Source organism: Panicum virgatum, chromosome 6K, assembly GCF_016808335.1.
Source record: "Panicum virgatum strain AP13 chromosome 6K, P.virgatum_v5, whole genome shotgun sequence".
NCBI classification, from domain to species: domain Eukaryota; kingdom Viridiplantae; phylum Streptophyta; class Magnoliopsida; order Poales; family Poaceae; genus Panicum; species Panicum virgatum.
The window spans coordinates 39919657-39936506 of record NC_053141.1 but is presented as its reverse complement, the minus strand read 5'-3'; positions in this window follow the sequence as shown (position 1 = coordinate 39936506).

The window sequence follows — 16850 nt, the reverse complement described above, 5'->3', positions numbered from 1 at the left end:
TTGCAGACTCCTCGCCTCGCCAGAGAAAACTGCGGCGTAGCTTGTCAATGCGCTTGATTGCCCACTTGGAAAGAGGGAAAATTGTTAGGTGGTAGGTGGGGATGGATGAGAGAACAACATTGACAAGGGTCAGACGGCCTGCTTTGGTGAGCAATCTGCCCTTCCATCCTGGTAACTGAGCCCCAATCTTGTCAATGAGGATTTGTTCATCTGCTCATTGTGTTCGGCCAATGCGAAGTGGTAAGCCGAGGTAACGGCATGGGAATTGACAGGACCGCCCCGGGAAGGCTGCTGTGATTTCTGCCAAGTCAGTTGTTGCACACTGGATGGGAAACAATTCTGATTTTTGCATGTTGGTAAAGAGGCCTGTCGCTTCTCCAAATGTTTGCAGAATTAGCTGGAGATTTGTCACATCTTGTGCTAAGGGGCGAAGGAAGATTGCTGCGTCGTCGGCGTAAAGGCTCGTTCTGAACTTGATCGGGTCTGAGCCAATTGGGTGTAGGAGTCCTTGTGTTGTGGCTTTGTCGAGGACCCGTTGCAATGGGTCCATGGCAAGGATGAAGAGCATCGGTGATAATGGATCACCTTGCCGGAGTCTATGCTGGTGTTTGATTGGCCTCCCTGGCTCTCCATTGAGGATGATGCGCGAGGAAGTGGTTGACCAGATAAGCGAGATGATGTCTCTCCAGCGCTGTCCGAACCCAAGTCGTTCCATGATCTCCAACACGTATTCCCAGCGGACGTTGTCAAAAGCTTTAGCAATGTCCAGCTCCATGAATAGCATCGGTGTTTTTGACCTGTGGAAATGGTTGACTGCCCCATGAATGTACTGGAAGTTGTCATGTATGCTGCGGCCCTTGATGAATGCACTCTGGCTGCGGGATACAATGTCGTTTAGGTGAGGCCCAAGGTGGTTTGCTAGCACCTTCCCTAGGATTTTAGCGACACTGTGCATCAAGCTGATCGGCCGGTAATCAGAAATTGTTGTCGGGTCTTCCTTTTTAGGTAGTAGCACGATGTTTGCAGAGTTGAGAAGATTCCAGTGCTGAGCTCTTAAGTTGTACAATTCATGCAGCGCTTGCATTAGATCATTGTGAATCACTGCCCAGCAGGTTTTGTAGAACAACCCGATGTATCCATCCGGCCCAGGTGCCTTTTCCGCCGGAGAGTCAAAGATGGCCCCTCTGACTTCCTCCTCTGTCAGCGGCGCGTCCAAATGGTCGAGGTTATGGCGCTGTATATCCAACAGCTCCCAATTGAGCGTGTGTGCTCGGGTCGGGGAAGAGCCGAGCTGTTCCGTGTAGTGCGACAGTAGTGCGCTGGCCTTGTCTTGCTGTGCCGTGACCATGCCATTTGCCGTTGCAAGAGAAGGTATGAAGTTCTTTCGGCGTCTTGCCGTGGCTCGGAGGTGGAATAACTTGGTGTTGGCATCACCTTCCTTGATCCATGTTAGCCGTGATCGCTGCCGAATCTTTATCCTTTTGAGTACCGCAAAACCCAGGATCTTGTGTTTGGCCCGCTTGCGTAGGGAGAGCTCCTCCGCGGAAAGCTGCCGACGATCTTGAGCCTGGTCGAGGCGTAGTATGATTTCGTGTGCAATGTCTGTCCGGAGCTTCCATTCGTTGACCATTTTTCGACTCCAAGAGCGAAGGGCTTTGCCCAGTCGTGCCAGCTTGATGTGCAGAACTCTGATCTTGTCATTTGAGTGGCAGGGTTTTGTCCAGGATTCTACCACTGTTTCAGCAAAACCTGGCAGGCGGAGCCAGTAAGCTTCGAACCGGAAGCCAGCGTAAGCCTTGTGGAAAGGATTGCATGAGAGCAGCATCGGGCAATGGTCAGAAGCTGAGGAAGACAGGGCCTGCATATAACTGTGCTGGTGGTTCATTTCCCAATCTTTTGTACAGAAGACATGATCAATTTTTGTGAGTATAGGGCTGTCCGTCTCACTGGACCAGGTGTATTTGCGGCCATGTAGATGGATTTCTTTAAGCTCAAGATTGTCAAGGGCTGATTTGAATCTGTGCATCATGCCTCTATTCACTCTGTCAGTGTTCTTGTCACAAGCCCTGTAGGTGAGGTTGAAGTCTCCTAGGATTATCCAACTGGGGAGCATCTGGTGCCGGAGAGAGCACATCTCGCTAATAAATTGTATTGAGTACCTATACTAAAGTGCCAAGAATTGGCGCGCTCTCAGGGGCTTTGCTACTGTTTGCGGGCCACGTGGGGTCCGTGCACTGTTCACGCGGGGTCCCACAACTATTCACGTGGGCCCGCGTACTATTCAGCGCGGGCCCACGTGGGACCCACGTACTATTCAGGCGGGACCCGCGTGGGACCCATGTACTATTCAGGCGGGATCTACGTGGGGCCCACGATTCTATTAAGTTAATCTTTTTATCTTAAAAAATATTTTCCTTCCATTATTTGACAATACAAAATATATTTAACTACTTCCTACATACAAAAAATAATAACTAAACTTTGTATACTACATTTACATGTGGTAGTTGTACTACTTATTGGGCTTCGATTTCCCTCCGTAAACCCACAAAATATAATTAAACTGTTCATTCATTTCTAATCTTACTTTTTTTCCTACTAAAGTAATTAAACTATACCTACTGACACCAAAAAAAAAATATTCCTAAGGAAAAATTACATGTACCTCTATACTACAATGCTTAAGATTTGCGCGCTCTCAGACACAAAACTACTATGCCCGCTTTACTGTAATTTTTATATCTAACTCAATACATCGATACGATGTTGCTTCGAACATAGTAACGGATAATATCTTTCTATTAATATTTTAGCTCCACGTTTTTGGTACAGGCGCGCGTAGCGCGCCAACCTGACTAGTTTTCTCTTGATCTTCCTGAGGTCCATACACTCCGGTAATACTCCATTGGGAGTTATCAGCCCGACTGGTGATGATAGCTGAAATAGAATATTGTCCAGTTGTCGCTGACTGCAAGGTGTACAGATCGTGTGAGCAGGCAACAATGACACCTCCCCGAGTACCTTGTGCTGGCAAATAAAAATATGAGCCCACAAACTGCTGTCCCGAAGTTTGAATTATCACGTTGTCATCTACACAGGCCAGCTTCGTTTCTTGGAGGCAGACCACATTGCATCACGGCGTGCCACAGAGTTCAACCCACGGACATTCCAATTGAAGATAATGCATTTGTCATCATTCATAACTGAACTTGCAAAGCGACTTCCATAGACCTAGGCCGGGGATAGACAGTATGTCTGATCCGAAGCCGTTTACACAAGTTCTGAACCTAACATTGAACACCATCCCGCCAAACCTCCTACCAGATAACCACCTAGCTGACCACACAGCCTTGTTCTTGACACGATACATAAGGAAACTTAAATGCTACGTTGAATAAGCAGATGCATTGCAAACTTAAGCAGCAGCAGCAGCATCCGCTGAGCGCCCTGCAGGACCGGGCTTGCTGATGCCCTCGGACAGCAGATCATCCACCGCTGGCATGGACCCTTCGTACATCTGCATGTACTTCTTGCGCTGCCCCTCCTTGGATGTCTCGGCATCCTCCATGATGCCCCATTTGGCCATCAGTACGCCCTGGGCACGTTCCACCGGCTGGTCCTTTGTGGCAGTCTTCTTTGCTGCCAGTGCCTGCTGCGCCTTGGCCTTCTTCGCGAGACGGTCGCTGCGCCAGGGGGTGAATGTCACCGCCTCCTGGACCACCACAGCAGCCCCAGTAACAGTCGCCAGTATCTCGGCGGCAGCCAGTGGAGCGGCTAGCACAGGAGCGGGCGGCGGTGCAGTGAGCATGTCGATGAAGGCGTTCGCCATGTCCGGGGCGTCGGCGGCCCCGGGAGGCGATGGGGAGAGCAGGCCCTCAGGGAGGGCGGCCTGTTCCGCATCCGCGCCAAGCTGCGCAGGTGGGCTGCCCAGGGAGTTGTTGCGGTCAGCAGCACTGAGCTCAAGCATTTCCTGTGCCCATTCCTCCAATGGGCCGAAGCTGGTCTTGGTGGACGGGCTTGGCGGCGTGCGGTGCGGCGAAACCAGGTGATGCGGCGGAAACGTCCGCGCCGGTGTGAAACGCCTGGGTGGGTGGGGTGGTGGTGCCCGGCCGGCGACCGTGGACGGCAATGGCGTCCCATTCCAGGAATGCGGGCTGACCGCTTGACCCCTGAAGGCGAAGCCTGCCTGCCCACGTCGTACTCCGGCGAGGAGTGGACTGGGTCCATGCTTCCATGCCGAGGAAGCAGGGTGGAGGTGGCGGGGACAGCAGCCGTGCTTGAGAATTCCTCCAAAGAAATGTCTTTTTAAAAAAAAACCGTCATGCGCTTTGAAAAATCCTCAGAACGTCTACACGATTCAGGAACTGCTAACGAAAACCCATTCGTGAATTAACAAGTCCATTTTTTTATCAATTTGGAAATGTACTCTCAATTAAAGATGCATGCTTTGACAGCGTTCGTGAATTCCGAAAAAGGTCGCTCATGTGTCGTGACGAATTTCACCTTTTCTAAGAGAAAAAAATCACTACGACATAATAAGGACCGGAACAAACTTCACAACAATAGAAGTCCAACTAAAAATGACACTACTCAACGGGCATACAAGAATTTTGAGCAACGCTGCACCATCAACGGGCATTTTTTTTGTGATTCGATCTTTCCGTTGATTGTGAACGTTTGTTATTAGTCTATTATTATATACACGAGTAAGTAAAATACTAGATCAGGTCCGCGCTGATTGGTTTCTTCAGAAGGAAAAAAGATGAAAAGGTCAATGTTCATGTGTCAATAACCAACTGATTTGATCATTGCTGAACACTTGGCAACTCAGACGTCGCCAAACTGGTAGTATGTCCGCCTCTTCTATTATTAAAAAATGGAAAAATTAAAGGTAGCTGTACTGGATTTGTCTTCTTCCTCGAAACCAAGAAATGACAAAAGCTTGTACTCCGTACTAGTATACTGCACAGGAGGAGCACCTTCAGCCAAGCACTCCATCAGGCCCCACAAGGTTATGAATCAATCAAGGAATACTTGTACATTCATTTAGTCCAAGAGGCCTTAAACATACTCGGGAGTTGCCTGATTTCCCTCCCATATACAAATAGTTCCCTTTCCGTTTCAGACCGTGGCGATCGTCGGGTGGCGACCGGCCGTGCGCTTGGGAAAAACATAACCATCACACCGCCCTGTTCCGTTTCGCCGGGAACCCAGCTTGGCTGCTCTGTCGGCGGCGACTGCCCGCCCGCCCGCTCCACTTGGTCGTTGCCTTGGACTCTTGCTGCTCCCGTGACGTGAGGAGTCGACGCGGCGCCACCGGTGTGAAACGCCTGAAGGGTGGTGGTCGGCTGGTCGCCGGTGAGATCCCCGTCCGCATAACATTATGCATGGCGTACTAAACAAAATTTATTTGTAAAATCTTTTAACAGATAGGTGCAACTTTATGAGCTGAATCTAATGAGTCTAATTAATCTATGATTTGCAACAGTAATCCTCCAGTAACTTTCCTTTAATCATCCTCTAATCGACGGTTAAAGACTTTATTAGCTACAGTAACTGTTTTAGTACTGGAGGTGGTTTTGTAATTAGACTTCATTTAATACCTTCAATTAGTAGTCAAAAGGGCGAAAAATTTTCGTAAAAACTTTTTCACGATCAACCAAACACGACCTAAGGTATGCGGTTGACTGACGGAGTCACGGCGGGCCCTTTGGTTCAATTTCAAAGCCTGCCTGCCCATGCCCACGTAGGAGCAGGACAGGCCGACGGTTCAGCGGAGGTGTGGCAGTGTGGAAAGGTCCGTGTTCTGCTGGCTACGCAGGTACGTAGCTGCCGGGCAACAGCCGTGCGTCCCCGCAGATTTCTTCCACGAAAATGATTTTAACAAGAGAGCAGCCACGTAAATACGTGTGCGTATCGCGTACGAAGCTTCTGTGCCAGTGTGTGGCGCGCGTCGTTTTTGCCTTCGCATCGTTCCAGCGCTCGAGTTGTCCTGATGCTCAAACCACATTGTTCCACACCATGTTGTGATTGCTTCGGGGGAGTCTATGCATCGCATTCTGCGACTGGAAAGAATTTCATCGCAGAGCGATTACGGGCGGGCGGGCGGACGTGACGCACGCGCCAACGGGCTCAAACCGATGCGGAAGCTGGCCCATTAGCTTATTGGGCTCAAATGTTCGTACGCACTCGAAGCTACGTGATCTACTGGTTCGTTCTTGTTTCTTGTGTTTCTTCGTGATCTACTGGTTAGTTTGTGAAACATTCAAAATTTGTTCCAGAGCAAAAAAATCGGGCGCTGCTGGGGTCACGCAGGTGACACCAACATACTTTGTCACCCACTACGGATTTTATGTTGTTGGGTCTAAACTGGCCCAATAAATTGGCACATAGTCAAATTTGTTCTAGAACAAATTTATTTTGTTTCGGAATAATTTTTTAATTGTTCTATCAATACAAACAATTTGTTCGGAAACAAAAAATAGTTATTGAGCTTTGTGCGATGGTTTGAGTAGCCCGAGCGACTCCTAACATTTGCCAAAAAAAATCAGTGTTTCGGATGCCTGCTAAAATTCCGAATAAATATTTGCATTTTTAACATCTTCCGTAGAAATTGTTTAGCCAGAAAAGTTCCCAAAAAATGTTTGTCAAAACATTCTAAATTGTTTCAAAACAAATCACAGAGTTCTGAATGAAAGCCGGAAATGTTTCGAATGAAGTTTTGCATCTTTCAAAAATGTTACTGAGCATTCAAGAAATGTTGGGAAAACATTTCAGAGTGTTTTGTAGACATTCCCAAGAAATGGTAGTCAAAATGTTCCTCTGAAAATGTTCCTAAAGATTTCTGAATTGTTCACAAACATTTCAGAGTGTTCTGTTAAAAAATGGTTACCCAAAAAGTTCCAAAAAAAGTTTGACATTTCAGAATTGTTTGGAAATATTTCAGGGTGTTTTGGAAAAACATTTCAAAAATGTTCCAAAACAAATCACAGTGTTCCGAACGAATGCCAAAAATATTCTGAATAAAGATTTGCTTCTTTAAAAATGTTGAACATTCAAGAAATGTTTGCAAAAACATTTCAGAGTGTTCCGTAGAAATTTCCAAAAAATGGTAGCCAAAATGTTCCATTTTAAATGTTTCTAAACTTTTCGGAATTGCTTGCAAACATTTTAGAGTGTTCTGTTAAAGAAATGGTTACCCCAAAAAGTTCCCAAAAAATGGTCGTCAAACAATTCAAATTGTTTGAACATTCTAGAATTGTTTTGGGAACATTTTAGAGTGTTTTGTTAAAAATGTTTCAAAAAAATGTTCCTAAAAAATAATTGTCAAAATATTTTAGAGTGCTCAAATTTGTTTGAGAACAAATTCAAAAGTGTTCACAAATTTGACAGTTTTCCTGAACATTTTAGAATTGTTCTAGGAACATTTTAGTGTTTTGTTGAAAAGTATTCCAAAAAATGTTTGTCAAAACATTTCAAAGTGTTCCGTAGAAAAATATTTACCCATAAAGTTCCCAAAAAAGTTTGACATTTCGGAATTATTTAGAAACATTTCGAGTACATTTTAGAAAATTGTCCCAGCACAAATGACTGTGTTCCGAATTAATGCCAAAATATTCAGAATAAATATTTGCATCATTTAAAAATGTTCCGTAGAAATTGTTTAGCCAAAAAATTTCCCAAAAAAATATTTTCAAAACATTCCCAATTGTTCCAAAACAAATGACAGTGTTCCTAATGAACGCCAAAATGTTCTGAATAAAGATTTGCTACCTGGTCCAAAGACTTTCAAAATTGTTTGAACATTCCAGGATTGTTTTGGGGACATTTCAGAGTGTTCTTGTTGAAAATGTTTCAAAAAAATGTTTGCATCTCAGAGTGTTTTTGTTGAAAATGTTCCCAAAAAAATGTTTGTCAAAACATTTCAGAGTGTTCCGTGGGAAAAAATATTTACCCAAAATGTTAATAAAAAATTGACATTTCAGAATTGTTTGGAAACATTTCAGGGTGTTTGGAAACACCTTGAAATGAATAGATCGACAACATGGTCCAGACAAATATGATCATGAACTAAATTGTTTTATCAAATTAATGCGGCAGGCTGAAGACAATGACGGAACCTACTCACACCTTTTCCAGAAAATGAAACAACAGGCCACATGGCACTCAAGTGATATGTAGTCTGTTTGTGAAGTCGATCGATTAGGTTGATTAGAGGTAATAAAACCTATGAAAGTAAAATGGTAGAGTCAGGAACTTGACAAACTACAGACTACGATCTCTCTCTGTTAAGTGCAATCGGACGAGGGCTGATTCAACTCTTAAAAAAACACTCTGCTAAGAATGAGTTTTACAGTCTGATGTTCTATCATTTGACACTGATAGTCTGATCTGCAATATAGTGAGGCCTTACAGAATTGACAGTTCTGTTGTTTTTTCCTCTCCAATTACAACGCACATGCACTCACTTTACAAAACATCGACACTGTAAACATCGAAAGAAGCTATCATGCATGGATTTTTGACCACCGTACACATGCTTCACTGATATAAGCGTGTTCTGAGTGTAACACTTGAACAAAGACGCTGATCCTGATCATAGGTTCTTCAGAGTAGTAGGATACAAATAGGAAACCAAAAACGATGTGAAGGAAAACACACGCCAACCACCAAGACGCCCGTACGACGGTCGATGACTATGGGTGCGTAGGCAGCATCCACAGTGCTTGATCAGAGGCTGGAGCTCCGTCGAGGTCCATCGACCTGGTCCGGCGGCCACCTACGTCAAATATCATCACGCGTTTGTTCCATGGATAGACCATGTAAATGCAATTCCGCTCGAGCCCGCACTCATCGGCCGAGCGCGAAGCGCCAAAGTACCACGACGAGAGCAGGAACGCCCTGTCGCCGATGTCGCCGACCTGAATCCACTCATCCCTGACAAAATCCATCCTGCGAACACTGCATCGGTGGACGACGTCGAGATCAAGGCCCGGCGACATCAAGGAGACCATGTAGAGCTCTTGCTTGGACTCAACCATGAACACTTTCCGACACCCCTTGGGTCCGGTGATGGCGTTACGGATGGTGATGGAGCTGAACGCGGGCGCGGGGAGGAACTCGAGCACGCCGACTTCCTCGAAGCTGCAGCCATTGAAGTAGAACTTGCCCCGGCATGCCACGATTGGGGATATGACCAGCTTTTCACGGTGGCCATCGTACTCTAGAAGTCTAGAGTCCCGATGTCGTACTCGTGCCGCGTCCATTCTTCGTCGCCGATGCGGCAGTACCAGATGACAGGGGCGTCGGTTTCGACCAGGAGCACAAGGCAGGAGCTGCTGCTGGTGCCGGTGGTTTTGCCTGCATCGTCAGCTGGGTAGTCGGACAGCAGGCAGGTGCAGTAGGTCGACAGGTACGGTTCTCCTCCTGTAGATGCGGCAGCGGGATCCTCCCCGTTCCAGAAGGGTTGCGAGGATCGACCAGGTAGGTGGTCAACGACGGGGGCATCACGGACTAGTATCCAGCCTTGCGGAGTTGCCCAGCAATTGCCGTTGGCCAGCGCGCCCACATCCCCGACGACGTCGTCGACCTTCTTCTCCGAGAAGTTGTACAGGACGGGTTGATCTGAACCTGCGACGTGCTTGAATGCGAGGTAGGGCGCGCAGGGAACGCCGTGGCTCAACGACGACGCATCCATGTCCGCGGGTCCTGAGATTGAAGTTGCAGGGGTATTGGTGGTGTCGTTGCCTCAATCGAGGATTGCTTCCGTCGAGTTGATTGATGAGGAATAAAAAGTTGCGATCTATCATATATATAAACGGCGCCCAGAACCGTATGTACCTCGGTTAACCGACTCGAAATCGAAGTCCGTGATTGGAGCCGGCACCGCGGGGAATCGCTATGACCCCCCGTCGAAAACCCAATGCCTGGGATGTTCAACTATTTACCATCACCTGCGAAAGGGCCTGTAGCCTAATGGTTACAAAAGCCTCAGTAGCACCTGAGGGTCTGAGTTTGACTCCCCATGAGAGCAGATTTTTTAGGATTTAACGGTGTTTGTGCTTTCAGTGGTAGGCATGACTTCGTCAATATTGAGGATTTGCCAGCTCAGTCTCTTGGAGGTGCTCATAGGAGTAGGGTTGCGTGCGTGTATTCATAGGAATGCGTGTGCGTGCGTGTTTGTGAGTGTCTATGTCTGTACTGTGTTTCTTAAAAAAAACTTTTTACCATCAACTAGCAAAGAACATCAACTAGCAAAGAAGTACGTGCGGCACGCACATGTTTTAAAAAAACTATTGATCACATGTGTAAAATTCATAGAACACATGTAATAGTATCAAATTTTTATTTGACATCTCTCCCACATAGTTTAATATTTCAATATCTCATTGTTTATAGCGCATTGCTAGGCATATACAAAGAAAAAGAATAAGTAGAATAGTTTACCTCAGCCAAAAATGTCACCTTGATTAATATCACCTTGATTAAAAAGCATGCAAAAATATCTCATATCTTGTATACAAAAAAAAACATGCCCAAAAATCTTTTTTTTTCTAAAATTGATAGTAGCTACCTCACGGGATTAGTAGCTATGAATAAAATTCGGCATGAGAATAAATATCTACCAACAAGCACGAATAGTTATAAATCCAGCACAATTTTTATATAAATGCAAATGCTTAACAAACAGTACCCCACTACCGAGATAAGCAAATTGAAGCAACTAAAGCTCTATGTTAGATGGGTGTAAAGTGTGACGCTAAATCTTCATCCACTCCACACCTAAGAACCCAATGAGATCCTCTATTTTTTAAGCTACAAAAATCAACATCCAGAAAGCAAGTCAAAACAATCTCATCATGGCTAGGATGACAAAAGTAAAAAAAAAAAATCCCTCTTTTTTACCTCCATCGTGGGCCCTTCTACTCGCTCCCCTTCAACCCTCGTGCCACCGTGGCTGCCCTTCACTCTCTAAATTCTCATTTGAAGAGTCTTGTGCAAAAAAATCGTTTTCTATATGCTTTCACTCTCCAACAACTTTTCTATATCTTGTGTGCACTCTAGAAAACTATTTTCGTTGTCTATTTTTGGCTATCAAGAAATGTGGAATAATGGAGGATGTCTAAATTTAGATAGCCACTTAAAGAAGCTGTCGGAGGGTATTTTTCCATCAAATCTATATTCCTAGCAATGAGAAAAGGTATAGAAAATTTATTGGAGTTGCTCTTAGAATTGACGATACAAATTAAGCATCGGAGGCACGTCCTCAGTCCACGCTGGATCCGAGTCACCACGACCATGGCAAAGTAGGAGCGCACTTGCTCCCTCGTGCTGGCCACCTCAACTACCGCTCCCAGGAGAGTACTTGCGCACAGTACCATTTTTAGATTAGAGCATCCAGCATATCATCATCTTGGAGTGATCGAACAGCAAAGACCCACATGGCGCCCAAGCCTGAACCTCTTCTTCTCCGTTGTACGTTGAACCGTGAACGGTGGCGCTCCTTCCTTCCTCCCTGGACATAGAAAACTGACGCCAAGTGTGAGCGACAGAAATCACGGAAAGGTATGCGCTTCCTGCAGCTTCAGGGGTTGGTGGGGGCTCCAAAACTAAAATTAGCAGCCACAGTTGCTGACGCTGAGCGTGTTATGCCGAGTTTACTGAACGAGAGCGCGGTGGAACCGGCTAACCGAGAGTCTGTTAAAAAAAGCATAGTCAACCTAGTCGCGCCAGAAGGCCAGAATCCTCGAAATGATTTGAAAAGGGAGCGGTCGTGCGACATGCTTGAAATAAAATTTCCTCAAAACAGTTAACCGTATAAGAGAGCAGTCGCCGTGATTGATGTACAAGTACGAGGGCCCGGCACGATCATAGTAGAACGTGTGCGTATCGCTAGTGAAGTTGCTTGACAATGGTGTAGCGTTTGCTTTCGCCTTTGGATTGTTCCAACGCTCTTGAGTTGCTCTAGTGCTCCTCAAAATCCATTCTTCTGTAGCATATTGTGATTGCTTTCGCAGCGACAAAGATATTGACCTGCGACATATTCTTTTATATAGTTCCAAATATGAGAAATGTATTGCTATTCTTGCCACACGATTTTTGTTTTTTCTAAATATTGAAATATTTAAAGGAACAAGAAAAACACAAATCTGGCGGCTGTTTGCAGCGCGCGGGTTTCACAGGTCCATCTGGGGTGTTTTCACTTCCAAGCCCATCTAATATGACGCAGCCCAGTAACTCCGAACGTCGACACAAACAACAGCAGCAGGCCTAGTCCTCGTGACTTAGCGAGAGAAAAATGCACACAACAGACTGAAGAAGTCACATAACCAACCCCCCCCCCCCCCCAAAAAAACAATATTAGGGTCGGACTATATCACTCCAAACAAAAAGGCCGGATATGTAACCTCTCAATTTTTTTTGAAACCATTAACTTAACTCATTCTGCCACTACCTTTCTTGTTTGATCGGAAGATAATGAAAAGGATGCAATTTGAATTTTCATTTTTCTTTTGATAAACTGGAGATGGTTTAGTAATAATGTCATCTTTCTTTTTCTACATCAAATGCATGCATCATGTGCCTCAGGGGCGGATCTATAGGGTATACTGCTTGGGCCATCACATACCCTGCAAGTCTATCAATTTAGGCAGCCCATGTGTACTAGCCGTCAATCACCACATGCGCCAATTAGTTTCTCTTTATGAGTGCTGCTTGTACGAACCCCTGACATAACGTTTCAAGTTCCTTCCGTGGTTTCGCAATCCGCCGCATGCACCCTCTTAACGATTACAAGCGGCAGCATGCCGGTATAGAACCAGCTAAATGCGAACACAAGGGCGTCTATTGGTTTACATGCTTCCGCTGACGGGCATCACTGCACCGGTGCCGAGTGATTGCTGATTGATTGTGTTAGATTGCATTTGTTCTAACAATCTTGCATGTTATCACGGTTATAAAGTTTGCTAGGTTTCTGATTTGAATAAACTAGATCAAGCCCAAACTAATCGAACACTTTGCTCAGTCGTATTAAACATAATCTTTCATAGTTTGATCACATCACTCATTCTCGTGTTTTAGACGTTATGGCGACCTAGCAGCCATGCCAGCTAGACTCTCCTCTTGTTCGTCATTCAATTCTAGATATTAATAGATTAGTTAAATATGCTACCATGCTTTCAGTTATTTATGTATGTGTACTAAATTGCTTGTCAAATTTTAATTTTGTGTCTTAACAAATCAAATATTGGACCATTGATCCGGCATACTCTAAGTTAAAATCATAGATCTACCACTGATGTGCCTTACTGTTACGCCATGGTTGGTGCATACAGTGCAACTTAGAGTGTTTTCCGTTGCCTCGGCCTTGATGCTTTTGCCTTGGGGGAGGGGACCTTGTTGTAATTTTAAACAATAAATAACAATCTTCTAGAGTGTTCTCCACCATGCAATAAGAAAATATTTCCATGACCCACTCTAGAATTAGTAATAAATAAAATTAGAAAAATGTTAGATTATCTAGAAATTCTCTAAAAAGGTGACACTTGTCTCGTTACCATGGTCCCCCTTGGATTACAAATAGAGGGCCCCTCCCTTGCCATGGTATTCAACCATATGTATAGTGGATGAGAGCATTGTGCTAATGCTAGGTTGGAGACAATAAGAGATAAGAGTGTTAGGGTGTTGCATGCTCTTGTGTACTACTGTTGAGTTGCACTAAAGAAATCTTGTTTTTGTATATGTCCTCAATTTAGTGGGTGATAGGGCTACCTTAGTTTCCTATAATCCTCAAACACATACAACAATGTAGGCACATAGTAAAGTTTAAGACTATTTTATGGGCATTAGTGCGAGTTGACAAATGATACATGTTACTATCCAAACAACCATACACGTTATTTATTCATGTACTTAATTATCACCTTTCATCCTTTTTCTATTTTCTATGTTGTGATTTGCATCCAGATACAACAACAAAGAGGTTGATAGTCATAATAGGCTAATATTGATGTGTAGATAGATACAAGAACAGTGTAGGCTAATATTAGAAGCTGCAAGAATAGTAGACTATTAATTATTAGGCATTCAAGATACAAATAGGTCCTATGTAGATTGCAATGCATAGTGATCTTGAACGTCATAAATTTTCCTTAAGGTAAGCTACGCTAAGATAAAATGCATCATGAATAAAATCTTCAAGTTTTGCATAGATGTATAGTCTTCATCCTTATATTCCAGACCTTTTATAAATGTATCATCCTAACATCTACCTTTGATGTAGTCCTAAAGTATATGATTGTAAGTATGCTTGCACAATATTTAAACAACATAAACTATTATGTTCTAAATTATAAGATAATAATAATGTAGTTGTTCCCTTTGCATTGCTTTTTTTGAAGCAACAGAAGGGGGAGATCCCTACTGGATATATTAGAAATAAAAATACAAAAGTATTTACAAAAGATCAACTAAGATTATAGTTTTCTAGCCATATTGCTGCTTTGAATAATCCAAATCATATTTAATCATTGAGATTTTGTATTTCGTCTTTGACCTATCATTTAATCAGTTCACACTTAAAAGACCAAATATGATCACACTTACAGGATTTTGGTAAAAAAATATATGCCTAGCCTTAGGCATGCCTCCAGTACAAGTTAGGATGAAACACCTGCAGCCGTCTACCAAAAGTTTGAGCCCTAGCCGCCGTCCGCGTGCGATTGACCGCTGTCACTGTATGAGTATACAACAAATGTTTAACAGTAGTTTAAAAAATACGTGAGCACATTACTAGTTATTAAAAACAATGCACTACTTTTCATGGTAGCAAGATGTAGCAATTTGAGGAGCCACAACCTCTTCAACAAGAAACCTGGAAGAGGTCTCGATTGTGATATGCGAGACCAATGCAAAACCCTCGTGGCCTTCTAATGGTTGGATGAACTCCGCAGAGTCGGCTATGCAATGAACGTTTTTATAAAGACAACAAACACACTTTAAGGAGCATGCACCGCGTCTCTATCTCTCCAAGGAGCAGTCCGCGTTCCTAGAGGAGATATTTAAGGAGCACAGCACCCTCTACCCCGTAAGCATCCTTCCAAAAGATTCGACATTTCTGATCGCAGCAAGCTTGTATAGTATTCCTACCTCGTTCTTGGTCTTGACACTGATAGAACTTGCTGCCGCCAGCGAGCAGAAGCAGAAGGCGGCGCTGGAGAAGCAGCTCAACCTCCGGCCGCGCCAGGTGGAGGTCTGGTCCCAGAACTGCCGCGCTTGGTGCATGCACAAAAAAAAATCTCTGCTCCTGTCCCTCCGCAGTGCACCCACGAGGAGCTGCTCATCAGGGGCTCGGCTAACCCTGTCTTCTCCATCCGGCGATGGGCGGACGCACACGTGCATGATGAAGCTGAAACAGACGAACGCGCGCATGCATGACGAAGCTGCGAGTACCTGCAGCGCTGCTCCTGCGAGCGTGTCGCCTCCTGCCCATGTGCCCCTCCGATGAGCGCGTCGGCTCCACCTCGGGGCCCGCATCATCCGTGCCGTCGGCCCCAACCATCGCTGCAGCAGCCGCTACCGCGCGCGGCGAGCACCGGCCATTGTCGTGCGCCCAGCTGCGTGGTGGGGGTGATGGCAGTCAGCTTGTAGGCCAGTCGGCTACCAAGGAGCCGACGACGCTCCATATTGGTGTGACTGGCCTGTCAGCTACTCAGGAGCTGACATAATACTAGTCGGCGCTGACTGCCCATCCTGCTGCCAACGTGGACCGGTGGGTGCCAACGTGGCTCACTAATCGGCTGTTCATAAGCCGATAGCAGCCTGTTGGCCATCTAGGGGCCGATAGGTCCCCCATCCGCTATTGGGTAGCTAACACACTACTAGATATGCTATTTTTCTTTTTTACTATTTATTTCTGCAATTTTTCATTAAAATACTATTATTTTATAAAAAAATTCTACGTCCTGTATGGATGTTGGTTGATGGGAGTTCAAGGCTAGCAGTTTCGTCAAGCCAAAAGAGTGTGTCTTTACAAGTCACACTACTATTTTATTTATAGCATGCCTTTGGCTTAGCAGATAAGCCTTCCTGTCGGTGTGGACGCCGCCGTGGAGAGGGGGCACTGCCCTGCAAGTGGTGCCTATTATCCTGTCAGAAGGGGCTCCTACTGGCCCCCCGACACATCCCGGGGTGCACCTCGAGGCCTTTCCGGGTTGGAACGGGCGTCCACCCCAGTGCCCAACACGTCACGGGGTCTTGCTCCTCCGTCTACTGTCAGTTTGATGGGACGCGACTCGAGAGTGCACCTCCCCGAGCCGGCTTCTGCCTTGCTCGTGGACACGGTTCCTCCATAATTGTGGTGTTTTACAGGGAAGCCGTGCGGGCCTCATGCCCCGTGCAGCAGCAGCAGCGCAATGCGGTGAAGATTTTTGCCGTGGCCGTTTTGCGGTCGGGTAAAAGTCCCTTTTACTGGGCGATTCCTTCGCGACGAAGGAGCAATCTGGTGATGTGCACTTTTTTGGGTGCCGGGCCTTCTCGTGAAAGACCTGGGGCCCAACAGGTTTGACTCCAGGCCCGCTTAGTCCTTCGCAGAGGCTCGGCTTGAATGGTTACGGCCCATGCCCGTAAGTTTTGTCCATCGTAAGGGATACCCCCGATCCTGTTACGCGACACACACCATGCCCACATGCGCCTAGGTCGCATGGTTTCAGTCACAGAGTTTATTTTTTATTTTTTTGGAAAAATTGGCACATAGAGTTCAAATTTGGCAACTGCTAGAAGTCTGATCTACCAAAACACGCGGCGACACTGAGAGGGAAAAGGGCTTGACTTTTCCTTTTGCATGTAATGGA